The sequence below is a fragment of the Moschus berezovskii genome, chromosome 6 (assembly GCF_049115385.1).
Source record: "Moschus berezovskii isolate FMDL1 chromosome 6, NW_MosBer_1.0, whole genome shotgun sequence".
In the NCBI taxonomy this organism is placed as follows: domain Eukaryota; kingdom Metazoa; phylum Chordata; class Mammalia; order Artiodactyla; family Moschidae; genus Moschus; species Moschus berezovskii.
The window spans coordinates 10,365,453-10,387,775 of record NC_142465.1 but is presented as its reverse complement, the minus strand read 5'-3'; the positions used below and the strand labels follow the sequence as shown (position 1 = coordinate 10,387,775).

The 22,323-nt window shown below is 43.2% G+C and overlaps 1 protein-coding gene across 5 annotated transcripts in view; it reads right to left on the bottom strand.

The window, feature by feature from the left end:
* Window positions 1-20,196, bottom strand: part of NAV3 (neuron navigator 3) — a 915,819-nt gene extending 895,623 nt beyond the window's left edge. For all 5 annotated transcript variants that reach the window (XM_055394051.2, XM_088836813.1, XM_088836814.1 and 2 more), the window contains exon 1: window positions 20,065-20,196. The gene's annotated coding sequence lies outside the window, so the exon portion shown is untranslated. The remainder of the gene's footprint in view (window positions 1-20,064) is intronic.
* Between the last annotated feature and the right edge of the window lie 2,127 nt (window positions 20,197-22,323).

Genomic DNA, 22,323 nt, shown 5'->3' with positions numbered 1-22,323 from the left:
TCTGGCCCTTCTGAGCCTCAGGACCCTGAAGACTCAGGGAGAAAGGGTTAGTGCACAAAGGGAACGTGGAGATTCAGGGACTCAGCAGCAGGCATGAGGAAGGAAGAAAGGCCAAAAGAATTCTCTTTTCTAAATACAATCAAACATTCCCAAATTCCTCCCAAAGTAATAAGCAACCGTTTCAAAATCTGAAATGTATACAACCTTCACCTTGTCTGCATGGTTTCCTCAAAGGACTACTTGTTAAGGGGGGAACTACTCAGGGCTGTACACTTACAGAATTAGTCCTCCCCAGTCATTTGTTTGGCAGGAAAACCTGATCTGCTTTTATGTAATTAGGTGATTAAAAGTGGTGTTTGATTGAACCCTAGCTATACAAAGTGATCTTGAGCTGATTGAAGGACACATTCAAATGCTTCTATTGACAGTGTTTGTGTTGAAGATAATATATCTTTACTTAAGGATGGAATAAACATTTGTATTTGAACAATTTCAACACCAATGATAATATACTTACTCATTAAAGAGGCGGGTTTTATTAGTCCCTTTCGAGAATAAAAAAAAAAAAAAACCATGATGATACTTTAAATCATGCACTCCTGAGGAAAAAAGTGAGTAAATTATCCACAATGATCATTTACGGTAAGAATGGAAACAAAAATTACCATGCCTGATTCATTGTGATGTACAGAAGGAAGAGACTACATCACGGAACTATAATTTATCATCACTATCGACTTCGCAGAAGCCTGTGTCAAAAGATGAAACACACTGACCCCAAACATAAGCAGAACTGTTTTGCAAAAGGATGTATTTGTTCCTTCCATCCATGCCTCCCTAATAAGGAGATTGTGCTTTTTCCCTTCAATTTTTATTACCAATTTTAAAATATGCATGCTTCCCCCAATGTTGCAGATATAATTAAAGCCCTATTATGGTTGAGAATGCCCCAGAAGTAATGAGAAATAGCATCCCTACCCACTGCCTTAGCAACTACATGCCTTTCCTGATTAATTACAGATGCCAATTCAAAACTCTACACTAGCTGAGCTGGGTTCTAATTCTACTCTATCACCAGTCACTGTTCTGAATTTGAATAAACCACTGCACTTTATTCCAAGCCTCAGTTTAGCTACCTGTACACTGAACCAAATATATGTACCACGTGCCATCCAAATTTAAAAACATCATATGCTAAAGTACTTCAGAATAAAGCAAAAGGACTTCCTAGAGATTTCCCATAAACAGTTTGTAGAGAGGAAATGACTTATTGTATCCCACGTACTTTAAATGATACCATTTTATACTAGTTTTTAACCAAAGTAGAAAATAGAATTTGAGCACTCTGTAGCCAGGCCTCAAGGACTCTTCTATTACCTCTTGGAGATGGCTGATCCTGGCCACAGGCTATTTTAATTTATCCCCCATCATCACAGTTAGCTATCATGGAGACTCAGCCCTTGGTCAAATCAATCAGGCCTTGTACAGAATAGAACGACTCTGAAGAGGCAGTGAATGAATCTGGTTAAGAAGTCACACAAACTGAGCAAAAAAACAAATAAAAGACAGTAGGCTGTAAGAGCATGTAACTGCACCTCCTTCTACATAAAGTCAATCAATTAGCAGTAAATTGTTAAAGCTTTACCATTTGGTTAGATCATTTTGCATCTTCCAAAGCCGCACGCCCCTGCAGCAGCCAGCTATGAACTGTGTTCTCCAGTAAAAACAGACCCTGGCAGTCCAGTGCTTTCATCCCGTTTTCTTCTCTCTCGCTCCAGCTAAGCTTTAATACCTGTGTAAAAGCAGACTCTACACTACTTGGCGACACACACAAGAAATAAAATCCATATAACTAGGATTCTAACCGTAACCCCATTTGCCCACATGGTATTCCCATGATGCCCAAAGACACAGGCGTGTTTGGAGGCTGAAATGTAAATGGGATTATTTGCTGAGCATGACAGAAGGAAAAATAAAATGCAGTGCTACAGTCTTCACAATTAGAACTCAGTCAATTTATTGTCCACTGTCAGGGTGCTGAATTTCGATCTATTCTTTCAACGTAAAACACACACGCACACACACAAGACTGAATATGAAGCATACAACAAAATCCATTACACAGAAAGCAGGGAAGACAAATAATGAAGTTCTGTCTACAAGGTCATCCTTCTGATTCATGGAATTCATTTAATCCTGAGGGCCAATTCAACGTGTCCTCCTCTACAAATAAATCCATACAGGTTCCTAACAAGAGCCCTAACAGTGGGTTCACAATGCAAATGAGGAGAGCAGCCATGATACAGACACTGGGAAATTGTTTGGGGGGAGAGGGAAGCACCACGAAAGAAGCCATTTTTCTGTTTTAAGTATCTTTTAGAGGACAATAAACTGCTTTACCCAAAAAATTAAACTGTAAGCAAAAAAATGAAACTAATAACATGTGCTAGAGGTTAATTTTCAAGGGCTTGGATCTGCAATTTACCAACCACTTCCTTCATTAGCGGCACCAACTCATCATTAAAAGACTTCTCCAGACTGTGCCTTCCATTGGAACTCGTGATTCACGTGACTGGCAGAGTAACAATTATTCATCATTCACTCATAGTAACTGCTCAGCAAGAAGGACCAAGGTCTGACTTCATCTTTGTATCACCTGCGACAGATTTTATGAGAAGTGACAAATATTTAAAACTCCTGCTGTTTAACCTGATGAACTAGGGACATCAATTTTCCCTGGAAAGTCAGTGAAATAAAACTACTCCCAGAAAAGCAAATATCATATATTAATACATATATGTGGATCCCAGAAAAACGGTAGTGATGAGCCTGTTTGCAGGAGAGGGAAAGAGACACATACACACTACCATGTGCAAGACAGCAGCTCAGCCCAGAGCTCTGTGATGGCTCAGAGGCGGGAGAGGAGAAGCGGGAGGGTCAGGAGCGAAGAAATACATGTACACGTGTGGCTGACTCACTTGGAGGTACAGCAGAAACACAACATTTTAACATGATTATCTTCCAGTTAGAAAAATAAGTCACACCCCACATTAGAAAAATTATCATGGTTATTACCTTAAAATCTTGCTACAGTAAAAGGGAGGCAAAAACACTTTCCAAAACAGCCAAGAAAGTGTGATTATCAATTAATAAAATGCTAGGAAGTCTGAGTCCATCTTTCCCTCTTATAAAGACATTTGATTTTTTCACTAACAGAAAGCCCAATGATCTATGTAATATGTCTTGGTATACAGTTCAATTGTTAGAATGCTTGTGTTTGTGAAATGCTGTGTGCTGATACTACATACACCAGTACACTCACCAGCTGAAGCATTAATCTGTCTCATTCTCTTCTGAGAAAGCTTTATTACATGTAAGTGGTTACTATCAGCTGAACTGTGATACCTAAGGATATGTGAGAGAGTTTCAAGTGACCATTCAAACACACGTTTCTGTGGTTATCCACATTTCACTGATAATTGCTCGGCCAGGCCAGCAGAAGCCATGCCAAACCCTACATCATTTTGGTGCCCTAGCTTCCGCTCACATTTCTCTGGACCAACTGAGTCACAGCAGGGGCAGCTCTTTCAATCTCCAGCATTCCCTGTGTTCTGTTCTGACGCCACCTTTCCTGATAACGCAACACAATACTCCTGACTATGGGGTGAGATTTCCAAAGCCTCACCCAAATGTGGCTAATCCCAGTCAAGGCCCCACGCATGCGATTTGCCTCAGATTGCCTCATTTTTGCTTCCTACCACATCTCATTTTCTAAAGACCCTTCTTCAGGCAGGTGAACAGGACCATCTCAGATTTCAAGACACATGTAACATTCAGCCTATGGCTTTCGGCTTTCATTATAAACTTGAAATGGCCTTCCCAGGTGGCACAGTGGTAAAGAACCTGCCTGCCAATGCAAAAGGCTTAAGAGAGGTGGGTTCAATTCCTGGGTTGGAAAGATGATCCCCTGGAGAAGGAAATGGTAACCCACTCCAGTATTCTTGCCTGGAGAATCCCATGGACAGAGGAGCCTGGCGGGCTACAGTCCACGGGGTCGCAAAGAGTGGGACACGACTGAAGCAACTTAGCACACAGCACAATACATGCTGCAACTGACCTTTAAGGACCCTTTCAGTTTTCACACTAAGTTCTTGCTGGACATCTAGTCTTTATTCTTAATAAAATCAAAATGCATAGTAAATGTACACTTAATCATTGTGTACTTAGTATAATCGTTGGGTTCTTTAGCAACAATAACACACCTAATTCTCACATCTGCAACAGGGGTATTATCACGCCCACTAAGCAGATAAAGAAACTGAGAGGCAGAGAAGCTACATAATTTGCCCACACTCATACAACCTATAAGAAGTGTCAGCACATTGTGAAGCCTCAACTCTTAGTTGACACATGGTATTGACACATGGTAGGGCTTCCCTGGTGGCTTAGAGGGTAAAGCGTCCACCTGCATTGCGGGAGACCTGGGTTCAATCCCTGAGTTGGGAAGATCTCCTGGAGAAGGAAGTGGCAACCTACTTCAGTATTCTTGCCTGGAAAATCCAACGAACGGAGGAGCCTGGGAGGCTGCAGTCCACGGGGTCACGAAGAGTCAGACACGACTGAGGGACTTCACTTTCCTTTGTTGCTTCTGCACTGAACAATTTTTTTATTAAGATAATATAATCCTGGTAGCTGCTTTCGAAGGGAATCAGACATAAGGCTCCCCTGTTTAACATCCTTCCACAACTGATACTTGCAGAATAAAGTACTAACTCCTTGATCTAGAATGTATACACTCTCTCAGCTGCCTGCCCTTCCAGCTTCATCACGATGCACCCATCCCCAACACATACTGTGCTGGTGGGGACTGACTGCACTCTAACTTTTGATGTTCCCTTATGTCTTTGTACACTTGCAGAGTCACATCCCAAAACATCCTCCTCCATTGTGTCCATCTGGCAGGCTCCCACTCATCTTTCATGACTCACTTCGAGCCTCTCCTCTCGGGGCACTCATCCCCGAGGCCCCGCCAGAAGGCCGAACGGTCATCCCCACTCCTGCTTGCCCCGGCATCCTCGTCACACGTCTAGTACGGCTGTGGAAGTTTCACATTGAAACTGTCTGTTCGTCTCTCCAGCAGTGCGATCCCTAAGAACAACTATTTCCTCTGTCATCCCTTCAGCAGAGTGCATGCTTCAACATACAAGTAAAGATGGTGTAAGTGGCATTATTGGAGTTGAACAACATCACCTACATATAAGCTCGGGAATTCCGGGACCTTGTGGATGGCAAGACTAAACAACCAGGAAGATGTTATTTACAGAAAGTCATGTCTATGTCTTAAGAGGAGTTAAAAAAAAAAACCTCAACATGGACCTCTCATTGTACAGCAACCAGACATGTTAGCAGAGGTCCACAGTGTGAAGGGCATGGCGCTTGAGGACGCTATGAACAGCTCAGTGTGGCTGGAGGGGAAGTTGAAGGGGGCAAGAGGCAGCAGAGCGAGGTCCTGGAGGCCCATATGCAATGGTATGGACTAAATTTTGCATGAATGGTTTCCTAACCTTCATGGTTCAAACGACACTTCCTCCATCAAGCACACTGTATTTTCCCATCTGGAAGAAGCCTCCCTCCCTCCTTTATCTGCTTTTCTGCACGGACACATGTTAATTGTCCAGAGAACTAGCCACCTACCTCTTCCTTTGCACAAGGCTTACCTTACCTACTGAGCATAAACTCATTAAGGGCAAAGTCTAGATCCTTTTTCAAGCCACTTACAACCTAGAACACAGCCCAGAGCCTAATACATTGTGGTGTGAAGAATAACACATTCCCTAGGTTCTGAAACTATAGTAAATTCAGTAGAGTCTATAAGCTTGAAAACCAATTTATGATTATATATCACTGCTAAATTTTAAGACAGATTTCAAATAAAATTTCTCTCCGGAATTCCCAATATTCTAGATCTTCATTTGGGCACAAAACTTTACACAACTAGCCATCTTGTTCTTGATGACATAGACATGAAGTCTCAACACAATCTCTTGTCTAGGGTATGTTGTAAGGTTGTATTTGATTCACAATCACTTTCATCAGAAGCTTAGATTTCAGATGTATCCTACTGAAAATGTTGGGGAAGAAAAGGGTTGTGTTATGGGTAAGGGTGATGTGCTTGTGGGGACAAAGAGGAGACATAGTCTTCAGTGAGAAAAAAAACATTTGAAGTCACATATTTGGTCATAAACCACAGCTTAAAATCTAGCGATTTTCTAGAAGAAAAAAGAAAAACAGTAACACAACCACACACCCACACCACCCAGGACCAGGCAAAGCAACGCTCACTCTCCCAGCACATGAGCAAAGGAATCAACAGGGAAATTGATGTTCCTGAAGTTTCACTTTCAGATCAAGGACAGTGTACGGTGCATGCTAGATGTTAGCATTTTAATTTGAATCAGAGCTAGCATCATCATGCTGAAACATTTCACCATAGTATAACCTTCAAACATGTATCAGACAACTACAGTCATTCCAGAATCATGGCATCTACTACAAGGACACAGCCTCACAACAAAATAAAACAAATATTGCCTCTTGAGCGCGAATTGCTGCCTTGTATTCTAAAGTATGCTTTATACTTTGCAGGTTATTTTCTGGGAAAATTTAAAAATACATAGACTTTGCCCTGGATTCTGCTATGGGAAGGGACAGAAGATGGACATTTCTTGCTCGCTTAATGTAATTAAATGGTTGAGAATGTGGGTCCGTGGATGAGCCCAAGGACTGCAGCCTTTCTGTGCTGAGACACTCATCCCAGATGCCATGTCCCTTGGAGCCACACCAACACTGCTGCTGCTGCTGCTAAGTCACTTCAGTCGTGTCCGACTCTGTGTGACCCCATAGACGGAAGCCCACCAGGCTCCCCCATCCCTGGGATTCTCCAGGCAAGAACACTGGAGTGGGTTGCCATTTCCTTCTCCAACACTAGAGACTTATAATGTAGGGGATGGATTTCTCAGAGCCAGAAGGAAGAAGCAACCCACTGCCACATTCACAAAATCATCCTGCAGTATGTCTTGCCCTCCAACCCCACTACAAGGAGGGACAGGAGGCAACTGCCCGATAATAAATATCATCATCAAGGACCATGAACATTTACACGTACTTCAGAATTTGAGTCCCTCCATATATACTCGGCTTCCCCGGTGGCTCAGAGGTTAAAGCGTCTGCCTGTAATGCGGGAGACCTGGGTTCGATCCCTGGGTCGGGAAGATCCCCTGGAGAAGGAAATGGCAACCCACTCCGGTATTTTAATCTAAATCAAGGTGAACCGAGAGCCACAGGGGCGAGTTGGCCAGAGCCATCATCAACCAGTGTAAGGTCCATAGAGGCAATGGACATTGCATACAAAGAAATCACCAGAGACTCAAGTATTCAGATGATAACTAAAAGGCTTTCCTCCTAAGAACTCTTCATCCTATGATTAATTTAAACACCATAAGGTCATCCAGTTAAAACACCAAGATTTTCAGTTTCTTTTACAGGCTCACAATTCCTAAGTGCAGTTCACAATCTAAAAAGCTCTGCAAATCCAAAGGTTTCGCATAACTGGACCTGAAGTAAAATCAGGTCATAGTCATTATCTCACTGCATCCCTGTTAGTGTCGCTCAGCTGTGTCCGACTCTTTGCGACCCCATGGACTGTGGCCCGCCACGCTCCTCTGTCCATGGGATTCTCCAGGCAAGAGTACTGGAGTAGGTAGCCATACCCTTCTCCAGAGGATCTCCCCAACCCAGGGATCAAACCTAGGTCTCCTGCATTGCAGGCAGATTCTTTACCATCTGAGCCTCCAGGGAAGCTTGTATTAGTTTTGTACCACTGCTGTAATAAGTCACCACAAATGTAGTAGCTTAAAAAAATTTTTCTGTCTTACAGTTCTGGAGTGCAGAGGCGCAACAGTGGGCTCACCAACGAAAACCAGAGTGTCAGCAGGATGGCGTTCCTGTCTGGAGGCTCGAGGTGACAGTCTGTTTCCTGGTGTTTGCGGACTTCTAGGGGCCACTGCCTTTTTTCACCCCAGCCCCTTTCCTCCACTTTCGAAGGCAGCCAGGTCGCATCTTCTGTTTCCATCACACCTCCTCCTCCCACCACAGCTGGGCAAGGTCCCCTGCTTTCAAGGACCCTTGTGATTACACAGGGCCCATGCAGACCATCCAACATCATAGCCTTATCTCGCAGTCCTTAAACCTTAATCACAAATTTCAACTCCTCTTCAGCCATGAAAGGTGATGTATTCACGGGTTCTGGGGATTAGAACGTGGACATTTTAGGAAGGGGCATTATTCTGTCCACTACGCTACTTATTCTGAATATTCAAGGATTTTCTTATAGAAATAGTCATGTTACGTCAAGAGAAGCTGTCACAGGTCACACTGTGTTTGTTACATGATATATACACATATACACAGACACACACATACACTCCTGTCTTTCTAAAACATGACACAGTGCAAATTCTGAAATATTTCTTTTTCCTAGGCTTTCAGATAAGTGACTGTGACCCGTACTATGATGAATCTGTCCACTTGGATCTCTCCCTCCTCATCAGGAACTCCTCTGTCCACCCCTTTCAGAGAAAGGAATTGCTCTTCTAGTAGGTCAGACAAAAAAATAATGACTGGAGTTTAATTATGAGTGAGCAGGTCACCACGCTTTAAAGACAACAAAACCAAGATCTAGCCCCTCTCTCTTTCTACTTCCTACTTTTATATGGTTTTTAAGTTGAAATTAGGACCCCTCTTGGGACATGATCATTTCTTTCTCTTCCTGACCTCCTTCCCAAACTATGGCTAAACCAGAGCATATCAAGACTAAATACATATATATTTGGACTCAAGCCAACAGTATGTGCTCCAAACCACTTCTTTCCAAAGAGCCCTGCATCAGGGGTAATTGGCCCCAGCTCAAGCAATTAATAAAGTGGTATTCTGATTACCTTTTGGCTGCTATTGCCTGCATTTATCTTCCCTGGGGGCCCTGCACAGGGACAAAGGTAATTGATAGATAAGCTTCAGGTATGTCTGAGATTCTAACATACTATCTAATCCCCACCTCAATTCTTAAAACATGCAATTAGCAAGCACAAATATCAGAAAATTTACTTCAACATTCATAAGATGTATTTCCATTCTGGCATATATATTTTATATATATATATATCTCCCAAGTATGATACAGACATTTGCCCTATAGGGAATACACTGAACAGACATGACTAGCTAGTCAGTTAAAAAATAGGTAACTGCAGAATTTCTAATGCAACTTCCTGTGACATTATTGAGAGTTTATCTGCTGAAGGCAGAAAGGCCTTTGTGGTCATTGAGGCCATACACAGGAGACCTTCAAAAGAGTATTAGCATTCATTAACAGTGTAGAACTCAGGGTAACTCTCCATTGTGGCAACATAATTTAACTGGATTTTGTGTTGAATGCAGTCTAACCCTAACTTGTAAAGTCCACCATAAAATAGCAGCTAAATACTCTGAAAAAAATTTAAATTAATTAAGCACATCCCAACTTCCTCTAGGGCAAGGACTTTGTATTATTCATTTCTGTACCCCTGTTATCCTCATCACAGTACAGAAAGTAATTAATATATACCTAAAACTTTCTCTTAAAAATCATGCTTACTTTATAGGGTAAATTAAAGCCACATCAAGTGTGCAAAGAACATAAAATAAGCACATAAGATGAGTCACATTATCCAACAAAAACAAAAACCTGCTTAGCAGAAGACATTTATGAAAACACTCCCAGACTCTACACACATCTGCCATATAGCCTTTTCACTGACAATGAATAGTAGTTTAATTTCTACATTTTCAAAAAGAACAGAAAAACCAGACATGTTGCTTATCCTCAGTTCTAAAGGTAGTTCTTATCACACACTGTGCTCAAACATAAAAATATCAAGAAGAGCTAAGTGACTTCATTATTTTTCTCCTGAGGCTTGTGATGCAACTCATTTGTGATGTCTTGAAAACTAATTTCTGAACATCTACTTAGTGGTTTTCCTAAGCCATCCCAGGCGATGCTTGTTCAAACAGCAAATGCACATACCAAGGACCAAAAAAAAATCAATTTCAATTCCCAGAGAGCATGATATTGGTACAGGTCAGTGAACACCATCACTGTTTTATACTGAGATAAACTTGGATCTGAAAACATTCTCAGAGGCAAAAGAATCCTATTAGTAACCCTACCCGACAAATTAAAAAGTAAATATACTAAAACCTTAAGCTCCAAAGCATAAGACTAATAGCTTATTTAAGAAAATAATGTTCACGCCAATATAAAGCCTCGAAAACCTTACTGCTTAGTGTTCTCCAAGTGCCTAAATCTACTTCTATGTGTGTTAGTCCCTCAACCGTGTCCAACTCTTTGTGACCCCACAGACTGTAGCCCACCAGGCTCTTCTGTCCATGGAATTCTCCAGGCAAGAACACTGGAGCGGGGTGCCATTCCTTCTCCAGGGGATCTCCCCAATCCAAGGATTGAACCCAGGTCTCCGATTCAGTCACCCTTTAAATTTTTATGGGATGATAATTTATGTAGATAGCATTAACCAGATCCATGAAGTAAAAAGTGAGGTTATGGTCTTTTTTTGATTTTCTATATCACGTCATTTTGTATGTACCAAAATGTCATAGTTATACAGAATGTTTTATACCTATGTGCTTCGTGCTTAGTCAGTCAGTCATGTCCGACTCTTTGTGACCCCCTGGACTATAGCCTACCAGGCTCCTCCGTCCGTAGGATTCTCCAGGCAAGAGTACTGGAGTGGGTTGCCATTTTCTTCTCCAGGGATCTTCCCAACCCAGGGATCGAACCCAGGTCTCCCACATTGGAGGCAGACACTTTAACCTCTGAGCCACCAGGGAAGCCATTTATACCTCTAATAATATACAATTTTTAGATTCCCTTAAACTTATGAGAAAAAAGTTTGATATGTACAACCCAGAAGCATGCTTAAGGAGGGAAATGAAGCTGCTCAGTCATATCCGACTCTTTGTAACCCCATGGACTATAGTCCACCAGGCTCCTCCATCCATGGAATTTTCCAGCCAAGAGTAGTGGAGTGGGTTGCGTTTCCTTCTCCAGGGGATCTTCCTGACCCAGGGATCGAACCTGGGTATCCCGCATTGCAGACAGATGCTTTACTGTCTGAGTCTAACAATATTCACAAAAGACCAGAAGTGCAGACAAATTCATGAAGAATGGCTACATTAGGGAACATCACCAGGGCCTCATTGGGGCATATTTTATTTGAGGCACTTTAATCTTGCCTGGTTCATAAGATAACAAAAGAAAACTTCTATGGCAATGAAAGCCAAAATTTTGAATGTCTTCCTGTGTGTCCGAGGGTCGGGGGAACTCTCTGGGGGATAACCTGAACATAAACTGGGGCATCTCAGGTGGCTTGGTGGTACAGAATCTGCCTGCCAGAGCAGGAGACATGGGTTCAATCCCCAGGTTGGAAAGGTCCCGTGGAGAAGGAAATGCAACCAACTCCAGTATTCTTGCCAGGAAAATCCCATGGACAGAGGAGCCTGGCAGGCTATAGTCCACTGTGTCACAAAGAGCAGACACAATTGAGCACACACACACTGCAAGTAAACTACAACACTAGCTCAAAGTTTACCTGAGCATCAGCTAAAGCACGTCCCAGCCCTCAACTTCCAGTCCCACCCTCTTAAACAGATCCATTGCCAAATGGAAGTGCTGAGATTAGGTTCCAGGTAAGCAATTAATGAAAGAAGAGACACCATGCCTTCTGCCCTCATTTAATTATGGATAATGTCCACAGAAGATTCATTCTGAGGAGTTAAAAGTTTAAAAGGAAGCTGCTGCTGCTGCTGCTAAGTCACTTCAGTCGTGTCTAGGATGCCAGAAATTCACTGTGCTAAATGCAGATTTAAACAGCAGTCTCACAGCTAGAATTCTACTGATGCTTCTACCTAGTTAGAAGAATCATAACTATTTATATACTAACAATCTTATATACTAACACTTCTACCTAGTTAGAACAATCATAACTATTTATATACTAACAATCTTGAGGCAGTTTAAGGTTTTTATAGTGTTGCTGCATAACAAATTACTCCAAAATTTGGCAGTTTCAAACATTTAATAACTCATGCAGTTCCTATGGGTTATGAATTCAGAAGTGGCCAAGCTAGGTGGTTCTGGCTTGTGGTCTCTCAAAAGGATACAATTAGTCTGTTACCAAGGATGGCGACTGCCATCTGAAGAAGTCATCTGAAGACTTTTACGGGGGCTAAAAACACCCTCTTCCAAGGCTGATGCTCCATGTGGTTGGTAAAGCAGTGCTGGCTGGCAGCAGAAGGCCTCCTTGCCTTGCCACAGGAACCTCTATGGTCAGCTTGAGTATCCTCACAACAGGGCAGCCAGGATCTCCCAGAATGAGTCGTCCAAGAGAGCCAGGCACAAGGGGCAATGTCTTTTACAACATAGCCACACAAGTCACACACTATCATATCTGCCATATTTCACTGGTCACAGAGAAACACCCTGTAAATGTGGGAAAGTAACAAGAGAATGAATAGCCAAAGTCAAGAATCACTGGGGACCATCTTGGAAGCTGGTTTTTACTACCCTAAGATAAGCTTCCAAATGAAAGACAATGTTCAGTACAGTTTTAGAACTGTTTATTATAGCCCAATTTATTTAAAAAAAAAAATTTCTTCACCACACTGCATGGCTTGTAGGATCTTAGGTTCCCCAACCAGGAAGACTGATCATGGGCCCTCGGCAGTGAAAGCACAGACACTTATCCACTGGACCACCAGGGAATTTCATCTTAAATATGGTAATATGGGATCAATCCTACAGGATAACATCTTTGAGTCTATGCTCAGTAATGTATGACTCTGCGACCCCATGGATTGTAGCCTGCCAGACTCCTCTGTCCTTGGAATTTTCCAGGCTAGAATACTGGAGTGGGTTGCCATTTCCTCCTCCTGGGGATCTCCCCAACCCAGGGATGGAACCGTATCTCCTGCGTCTTCTGCATTGGCAGGTGGATTTCCTACCACCAGGCCACGTGGGAAGCCATAACTTCTTTGAGGGAGACATTTAATAAATGTCTATTGAACCAAACTAATCCCAACACATTGCTTATGTATCATTTTGTTCACCTGCCATTAAATTCTCAGTGCTATAATAACCCTATCACTTTAGTATCAATATTCCTGACAATAGGGTCAATATTATTTAAAAACAGATATTCTGGATTCTCAAAACCAAAGGGAATCAGAATTTCCAAGGTCAGAGAATCACAGAACTAGGAAGGATCTTAAGAGGTTGTTACCTAATTTGTTGCAGTTGAACAATGGGTCCTTGGAAATCCATTGTACTGTCTTTTCTACTTTGGTTTTTATTTTTTTTTTCATTATGGAAAGTTTTGAAAAAAAGAGGTATACTAACCCAATACATTCACTTTGCAGATGAGAACCACCTCTCAATATGTAAAGAAATTGACCTACTCAATTCAGCTCTTTGAATACTGGAGCTCACAAAGGAAAAAAAGCAGGATGAAACAAATCTTTAAACAACATTTTCTCATCAATGAGACTTCAAGTGACTTCATACAAAAAAGATTATTCAGCAACCTTCTTTAGCAAAAGTTTGTATCTTTATGATTACATTAGGGTGATAAGAGGCAGGTGTGGCTTGTGAGCAAACACCACTGTAAAACTGAAGCATAACATCAGTTTTATGTTTGTCAGTTTTCTAAGCTGATGTAATATAGTACTACTGGAGCTAATCCTGATTTCAAGTTTCAATTTGTGAATTTTAAAAAAGTCCATGGATAATGTTGATACTGAAAATAAAATAAGCTTTTCTGGAAAAAAGGAGAATGAAACCCTCCCAAATAAATGTATTCTTATCACCCAGGCACCTGGTCATTATTTTCATCTTGAAATTGTCAGGAAAAGCTAAGGTGGGAGGTTGGGGCGGGGTGGGGTGGGGGGAGCAGGAAAAGGGCATAGCCCTTATATGGACAAATATTACACAGCACATTCAGACTCAGAAGGAAAAACTTCAACAGAAAAAGAACTGGACTTCTGATAACGCTGTTGTCAAAATGGAACAATGTGTGCTACATGTCAGAAGCAGTCCTCGGGATTATTAGCAACACCCTCTTCCAGTTAGTCTTTACAGAAATCCTTCAACAATTGTTTTACAGAGAAGGAAACTAAGACTCAGATTAGGAAAAGTAGCGAAAGTAACCTACATAGTAAGTGCCAGAGCTGGGATTCAAATCCCAATGCAGTCTACTCAAGAAGCTACATCTTTAAGCGCTGTGCAATACTGCCTTCAAATGCATCAGTATACTCAGGCAGCCATGGTGTCTGATTCCATTTTAATAAGGTGGCCTAAGATGGTATGTGGATCACAATAAACTGTGGAAAATTCTGAAAGAGATGGGAATACCAGACCACCTGACCTGCCTCCTCAGAAATCTGTATGCAGGTCAGGAAGCAACAATTATAACTGGACATGGAACAACAGACTGGTTCCATATAGGAAAAGGAGTATGTCCAGGCTGTATATTGTCACCTTGCTTATTTAACTTATATGCAGAGTACATCATGAGAAATGCTGGACTGGATGAAGTACAAGTTAGAATCAAGATTGCTGGGTGAAACATCAATAATCTCATATATGCAGATGACACCACACTTATGTCAGAAAGCAAAGGACTAAAGAGCCTCTTGATGAAAGTGAAAGAGGAGAGTGAAAAGGTTGGCTTGAAGCTCAACATTCAGAAAACAAAGATCACGGCATCTGGTCCCATCACTTCATGGGAAATAGATGGGGAAACAGTGGAACAGTGTCAGACTTTATTTTTTGGGGCTCCAAAATCACTGCGGATGCTGACTGTAGCCATGAAATTAAAAGACGCTTACTCCTTGGAAGGAAAGTTATGACCAACCTAGATAGTATGTTAAAAAGCAGAGACATTACTTTGCCAACAAAGGTCCGTCTGGTCAAGGCTATGGTTTTTCCAGTGGTCATGTATGGATGTGAGAGTTGGACTGTGAAGAAAGCTGATCGCCGAAGAATTGATGCTTGTGAACTGTGGTGCTGGAGAAGACTCTTGAGAGTCCCCTGGACTGCAAGGAGATCCAACCAGTCCAGTCTAAAGGAGATCAGTCCTGGGTGTTCATTGGAAGGACTGATGCTAAAGCTGAAACTCCAATACTTTGGCCACCTCATGCGAAGAGTTGACTCACTGGAAAAGACTCTGATGCTGGGAAGGATTGAGGGCGGGAGGAGAAGGGGACGACAGAGAATGAGATGGCTGGATGGCATCACCGACTCTGTCCACATGAGTTTGAGTGAACTCCGGGAGTTTGTGATGGACAGGGAGGCGTGGCGTGCTGTGATTCATGGGGTCGCAATGAGTCAGACATGACTGAGCGACTGAACTGAACTTAACTGAAGATGGAGTTCAACAACATAAATGTTTCTTTTGATTGGGGAAAAAAACTAACGGTATGATTTTGTGGTCATGCTTGTAACTGTAACATAAGCAGGTAAAAGGAACCATTTCTTCCTCAATGCTATGCCTTCAAACCTACCAAAAGCCAAGTAAGACTAGAGATTTCGACAGGGCTTCCCAGTAGAAATAAAAAAACTGAAAGTTGGATATGAGTTCTGCATATAAATAGCTACAAAGAAAGATTTTAAAATATAGAACCTTTTTTTTCAACTCTTCTTGACTATATCTGAACTGTTCTCTATCACTTATCAAAATTGCTGACTTCCATCTTCTTTCTAGAAAACTCTGGTTTTTCCAGACCTTGATATCTCCAGGTCCCCATTAACCAAAGAAGCACAACCAGCAATGGTCCCAACTGCCACCGCTCGTATGAAAATGTTGCACAGATTAACAAAAAGAGGAGCACTGTACAAACACTGTATAATGAAAAGCAGCTTTTAAATTCTTACAGGGACCAAGCTAATTTTAAAAATTATAATGTTTGGAAAAATACAATAGTAAACAGATATAATTATTAAGACCTGGAGCTTAAAAAGGAAAAAAAAAAAAGACCATTGAGTTACATAACCAAGTTGAGTGATGCACTGAATTCAGAATCTGTGTTACTCAAGACTTCATCTGGGCCAGAGGAGAAGGATGACCTGTGGAAACGCCACCACCTGAGGCACATATCACATATTACTGTTGACAGTCAGACTTGGGAGGAAAAAATGAAGACTGAGCAGAAAGCTCAGGGGATTTTTCACACCCTGAGGTCCACTTAACCTAACAGAAAATTACTTTTTTGTTACAAAATGGAGGAGGGGAGGAGAAGATCTTAAATGGTTAAAAAAAAAAGAGAAATGTATTCCTCACTTGCACTCATGTAACTAAAAAGGGTGATACCTGCTGGGATTATTCAGCATATTCAATTACATGATTACTCACTGAGCTCTCACTACCCATACCCACAGAACAGAGAGGAATGTATTTGCCTTTTCCTGAATGGAAGGAAATAGTCAGCATCATTACACATATCTCAATGGTATAAGGAAATACTTCCTTTCCTGAGACGTAAGTCTTGTCTGTCGCCTCTGAGCATGTGTGTGTGTGTATGTGTTTTAGCATCCACCGCTTCTACACATGTACACTTGTATGTATATGATTATGTCATATTCACATATATTTGAGAATTCAAAAAACAGGAAAAAGATCACTATGTCCATTTTTCTTCTGGAAGAAAAACAAAGCTAAGTGACATCTGTGAACAAGGAAGCCACTCCAAGAAGTACCCTGATACAGTGAGAAGGGAGAATATAACCTTGGCCTCTTGGCTCCTATTTACAAACACACCTCCCCAACTCTCAACATTTTAAAGTTGACAATGCCTCTCATGTTTGATTGGGTGCTATTCTCACCCTAATTATCCTAGCTATGCACAAAGTCAGATGCACTTCTTTATAAACACTTTTAAATTAAAATTATAACTCACTTGTTTTCTGAGAATTTTAGAACATTCAAGTGAATGAGGAGCTAAGGGGAATTGCAAAGCAGGGAACTGTTATTCTGACTAAAGTCAAAAAGGTAACGCCAGTCCAAACCAAGGAGGCAGCACACTTTTCCTATCAAGTCCCTGAATGATGACAAAGTGTGGCTATGGGTCCACACTTCAGCTTCCACCCAGGAAAACCATTTCCTGTTGCCATGGGTTACAAGGATGAGTCACTTGCAGCCCTCCAGACAAACTTGAGAGATGTCTTATACCAATGTCAGAATTAACAAAATACATTCCTGGTAATTAGTAGTGCTCAGCAACACAGTCTTATTAAAATATCAGATCAAAAATATCTATTAATCCCTTGAGATGAAAATGGGGACTTGAGGTAAGTAAACTTGAGGGATGTTTTTCCCATTATAAAACAGATAACATTCCCAAACTTTCATTAAGTGATCCATATAAATATGCAACCACAAGGAGGAGAAAACAGTTTTGGGATCAATGTACTATAAATAAGAGAGTGATTTATGTCTTGTCACTAACATACCTTTTAACCTCAAATCACACAGGCTTAGTCAGAACAGGCTTTATATTAAATCCTTTACATACACACACACAATCACATCAAAACATTAAATGTCCAGGAGGGCATTCCATCTCTTAAACTAAGAACAATAACAACAAAAAATGAACATTTTATTGTACATACAATTAATTGCACATTCAAGCTCCAAGCAGCGTCCTAGGAGAATCTTGTAAATGTGTCAGGAGCAACCCACCCAACCCAAAGAATGCCAAAAATCAGAAGTCAGGTGCAAACAATCACGTAGGACCATTACCACTATCAGCATTCACTAGAAGAAGAAAACGTTGTAGGGAAAAACGTGCTTTACAGCTATCACTGGCAAGAAGATTTAAGTCTTTTGTAAATATTCATCTGAACTGCATAAATACGACCCCAGGTCCGAAAGGCATTAGGTACAGATTTAAGCAGAGGAAAATCCATTTAAAACAGCTGCAGCTTCTTAATTGGCTAAAAACAAAGACACAGTGAGGTGGCGTGGCAGTATTTATCTTTTCTTGGTTTCGGTATAGTTTCCATTACACCAGTAGTTCCTCTTCTTCCTGATACATTCTCTGCTCCAAGATCCTTTATTCTATATTAAAAGTTGAATTTAAAAACAAATGTGCAGACAAAGGAAAAGGAGGCAAGGGGGGGCTCTCTAAAAACTGAGACCTTTTTCTGTATAAACTATCAACACCACTGAAACAGTGGAGGAAAATCATTGCTTAACATTGTCTTCACCCCTGAAATATTTTGACCTCAGGAAAACTTGAGAGCATAACAAGTAGATCTTTTGAGAAACAAAGGAAATCCATATAAATCCTATTTCTGGTAAAAATTGAAGTCATCCTCTTTTCCCCCTTTGTTTTCACATGATACAGACATCTTAAGTTTCAAAGAAAAATAAAACCATGGTGAAAATCACTTCAACATAAACAAGGCTGAATGGGTTCTATACTACATAGGGGTTCTTTTTTTAAGTAAGTTTTAACTTATACCTACCTAGTATGGTTATACACATGCTAAGAACCAAAAGCAAAAATCTCATTTTATTGTATTTTCATGTCTTCAGTACTGAAGTCTGAATCTAGTTATGTATTCTACACTAGAGTTGCTATGCCTTTTCTATTCTTTGGCAGGTCCCAATGTTCTGGCCCCCTACTTGGTTTTCTTACCCAGCCTGGAGTTTTGGAAGCAAGCCTCTGAACCTTAGTTATGCTCTATCGACTCATTGTAGGGACTAAGAAGCGCAAAACTGAATGAGGTTTAAAGAGGAGATAATTAAGGTAATAGAAGTTGCATGTTCCTAATCAACTGGGAGAAGAAAAACACACACCTGTCTCTCGGTTCTCCTAAAATTAAATATCAAAGAGGGGAAAGAGTCTATCAGTCTAAGAGGGAAGTTCCTCTAGAATAAAACTAAGGTTTTTGTTTTGTTTTGTTTTAAGATAGATTTCTTTACACCCATGGCTTATGTGGATTTAAAACATAAGCAGTCCTTACAATACACGTCCTCCTGCGAGCACGGAAGCGAGCTGCAGAACTCTGATTCTGACATACAGACGCCCAGCTCAGAACGCATTTCTGCAGAATCAAGGGAGATCAATAGACTCAGGAAACAAATATGTTGATGGGTGAAGACGAGTCGGGAAACGACCAGGTTGAGGTGGCCACGCTGCAGGTTTCACCACTCTTCCCATACTGGCAAAACCAAAGGTTACAAACCAGCCCCCTTTCTTTTAAGAGGAAAAGGAGAGGAGGGGGAAAAGAGATAAGGAAGGGAAGATAATGGAGCCAGCGGTGAGAAAAGGAAGAAAGAAATGGGAAGCGGGGGAAGAGAGAGAAACCCGGAGAGGGGCGGGGGAGTAGGAAGGGGGGCTATGATGCATGGACGCTCGCCAGCCACCCAGCCAAGCGCTCCATCGCCCCCCAAGCCTGCGTCCCCCGCTCGCCAGTCTGGGGACGCGGGGCTCCCCGGCACTGCCGCCCTGGGGCTGACAGCCCTCCCCGCGACCCCTGCCCGGCGCACCCAGCGCCCAAATGCCCAAAGTAGCCCACCGGAGCCCGGCCACCCAAGCCCGCCACTCCCTGGACCGCGCTGGCCGCCCACCCCCGCCCCGACTTCTCCCCGCGCCCCCATCACTCGTCTCAGGGAAAAAGCCAGCGAGAGCGCAGAGATGGGGAAATCAAAGAGAGGCGGGGAGGGGGCGACCAAGAAAAAATTATATGCGTATTATATATATATATATATTCAAATACGGTGCTCGTGGGTCCGGGGGGAGCAGCAGGGGAGGAGACCCGCGGAAGGCACCTGGAAGGAGCACGCTGTTGCAAATACCCCGGGCTGCGTGGGGCTGGGCGATCGTCCACAAAAGGAAGTTTGCAGGGAGCGCGGCCGTTTGCCGGGGGAGAGGACGAGAGCCGAGCGTTACCTGACAGGGTCAAGCCGGCGGGCCGCGGAGATCCGCAGGTTTGCGATCCTGAGCCGCTTGATCGGGTTACTATGGAAATCGTCTCAAGGAGGAGGGCGCGGGGGGGAGCCGGCAGCCAGGCACATCGCCGTCACCCGCGAAGGGAGCCGCCGGGCGCGGGCGCGGCGCCTCTGCCGGCCCGGCTCGCTCTTCCTCCGCTGCTCGGCCGGGCCGCGCCTCCCCGCCCCGCGCCGCCGCCGCCGCCGAGCAGCCCGCGGCCCGAGCGAGCCCTGCGCGGCGCGCAGCCGGGAGCGGGAGCGCGAGCGAGCCGCCGCCTGCCGGCCTGGGCGCCGGGCGGCGCTGTCTCCCGGCCGCGCCGCTGGGATTTAAAGAGACAGGCGCGGCGCGAGGTCGGGGCCCGCGGGAGCCGCGCCCCGGCGCCCGCCGCCTGCCCCGCCCGGCGGCCCGAGCCGGCCCGGCGAGGAAAGTTTTCCGCGGGGACGCCTGGGGGAGCGCCTGAGGCCGCCCCTGCCTCCCGTCCCGAATGCAGAGCGCGGGCTGCAGGCAGAGTCAGCGGGATTTTCTTTTTCCCCTCCCTGGGAGACTAGCGGGGAAACGATTTGTATGCTCAACAAGTCATGCACCTATTTTCAGCCGCGCTCGTTTCCGTCCTTGTGCAGCGACTTTTTTCAGTGAAAGCACCGAGAGACAAATGGAGGGGGTCACTCCTCGTTTCATGTCAGACTCTAAACGGAGCCGCATGGGTCTGGAAGGAAGGTGGTGGCGGGAAGATACAGCTGTCAAATATCTTGAAAAAAAATAATTTTTATTTTTCTCCTCCTCTCAGCTAGTGAAGCACCTCCTTTTCTCTTCCCTCCCAGCCGTGGAGAATACGCATGAAGGTAGAATCCAACCTCTGGTCCAGCATTATCCGACAAATTACATTCCTGCCGGCACCTTTTCTCTACAGCGATGGATGTGTCTATCAGAAAGAAACATTTAGTCTGGCTGGCCCTCTTCAATGCCTAGCGGAAAACCAGTTTTCAATGGGCAGTTCTCTCACTGCTATTGTAAATAAGGCTCAGATTTGTGCTATTCCCAACATACAGCCCAGGCAGAATGTGCTTCTAAATTACATGGTTTAATGCCACCATGGATGTACGAGTACCAGGGAAATTATGATCCGATTTATTTCACTATTCTCACCACTACCTTTCACTGCTTTATATATAGTAAACAGCCATTGTGGTATAGTTCCACAATGGGGAATAAAAAACAAGGAGAGCCTCCCTGTGGTCTTGTCCAAATCAATCAAGAGGATTTCACAGAGTTACCCTTGCACATAGTAACAGAGGTTAAAGCATCTGCCTGCAATGCAGGAGACCTGGGTTCGATCCCTGGGTTGGGAAGATCCCCTGGAGAAGGAAATGGCAACCCACTCCAGTATTCTTGCCTGGAAAATCCCACGGACAGAGGAGCCTTGTGGGCTATACTCCACGGGGTAGCAAAGAGTCGGACACGACTGAGCAACTTCACTTCACTTCATAGTAACAGATACTCCATCAACAGGGATGGCACTCTATTGGGCTGGTAGAATGTATTGTCAGAAGGAATGAATCTAGTCAGTCTAGATTATCAACACCTTGTGGGCAGGAGACATGAATCCTTCTCTTAGACCTTATACATTCTCAGGAGCCCAGCACTCAGCAAGGATGCTACACTCTGACTCAAGAGCCTTACATTTCTTCCCTGTCTCTCCCTATGGACTTACCTCCAGTACTGACACCTGTTCCATGCATCCATCATGCCCTCTTTTACCCTGCTTCCAGAGTGAGCCTGCAAAAAAACAATAGTCTTATCTAAAGCCTCCCATAGTTCCCCATTTCCTTCAGAGAAATAACCAAACTTTTTACTGTGACATAGTACAGGGTTTCTCAAACTTTATCATGCATCAAAATGATAACCAGAAGCTCTTGTTAAACAAAGATTTCTCGGCCCCATATTCCTGTTCAACTTTCCTCTTTAATGGGTCTAGGGTGGGGCAGAAGAATTTGTAGTCCTGACAAGATCCCAGCTGATGCTGTGGATCTGGGACCCATCCTTTTAAAACCATCTTTTATGATGTAACCCCTGCCTGCTCCTCCTGCTTCATCCTTTACACCTACCCTGCCTTTGCTAAGCCAGTCAAACTTACTGATGCCATGCTTTCTCAGACATTCGCTGGTTTCTGCCAGGAATTCCTTCCCCCACCTTCCCCACATTCCCCATCACCGCATCTGA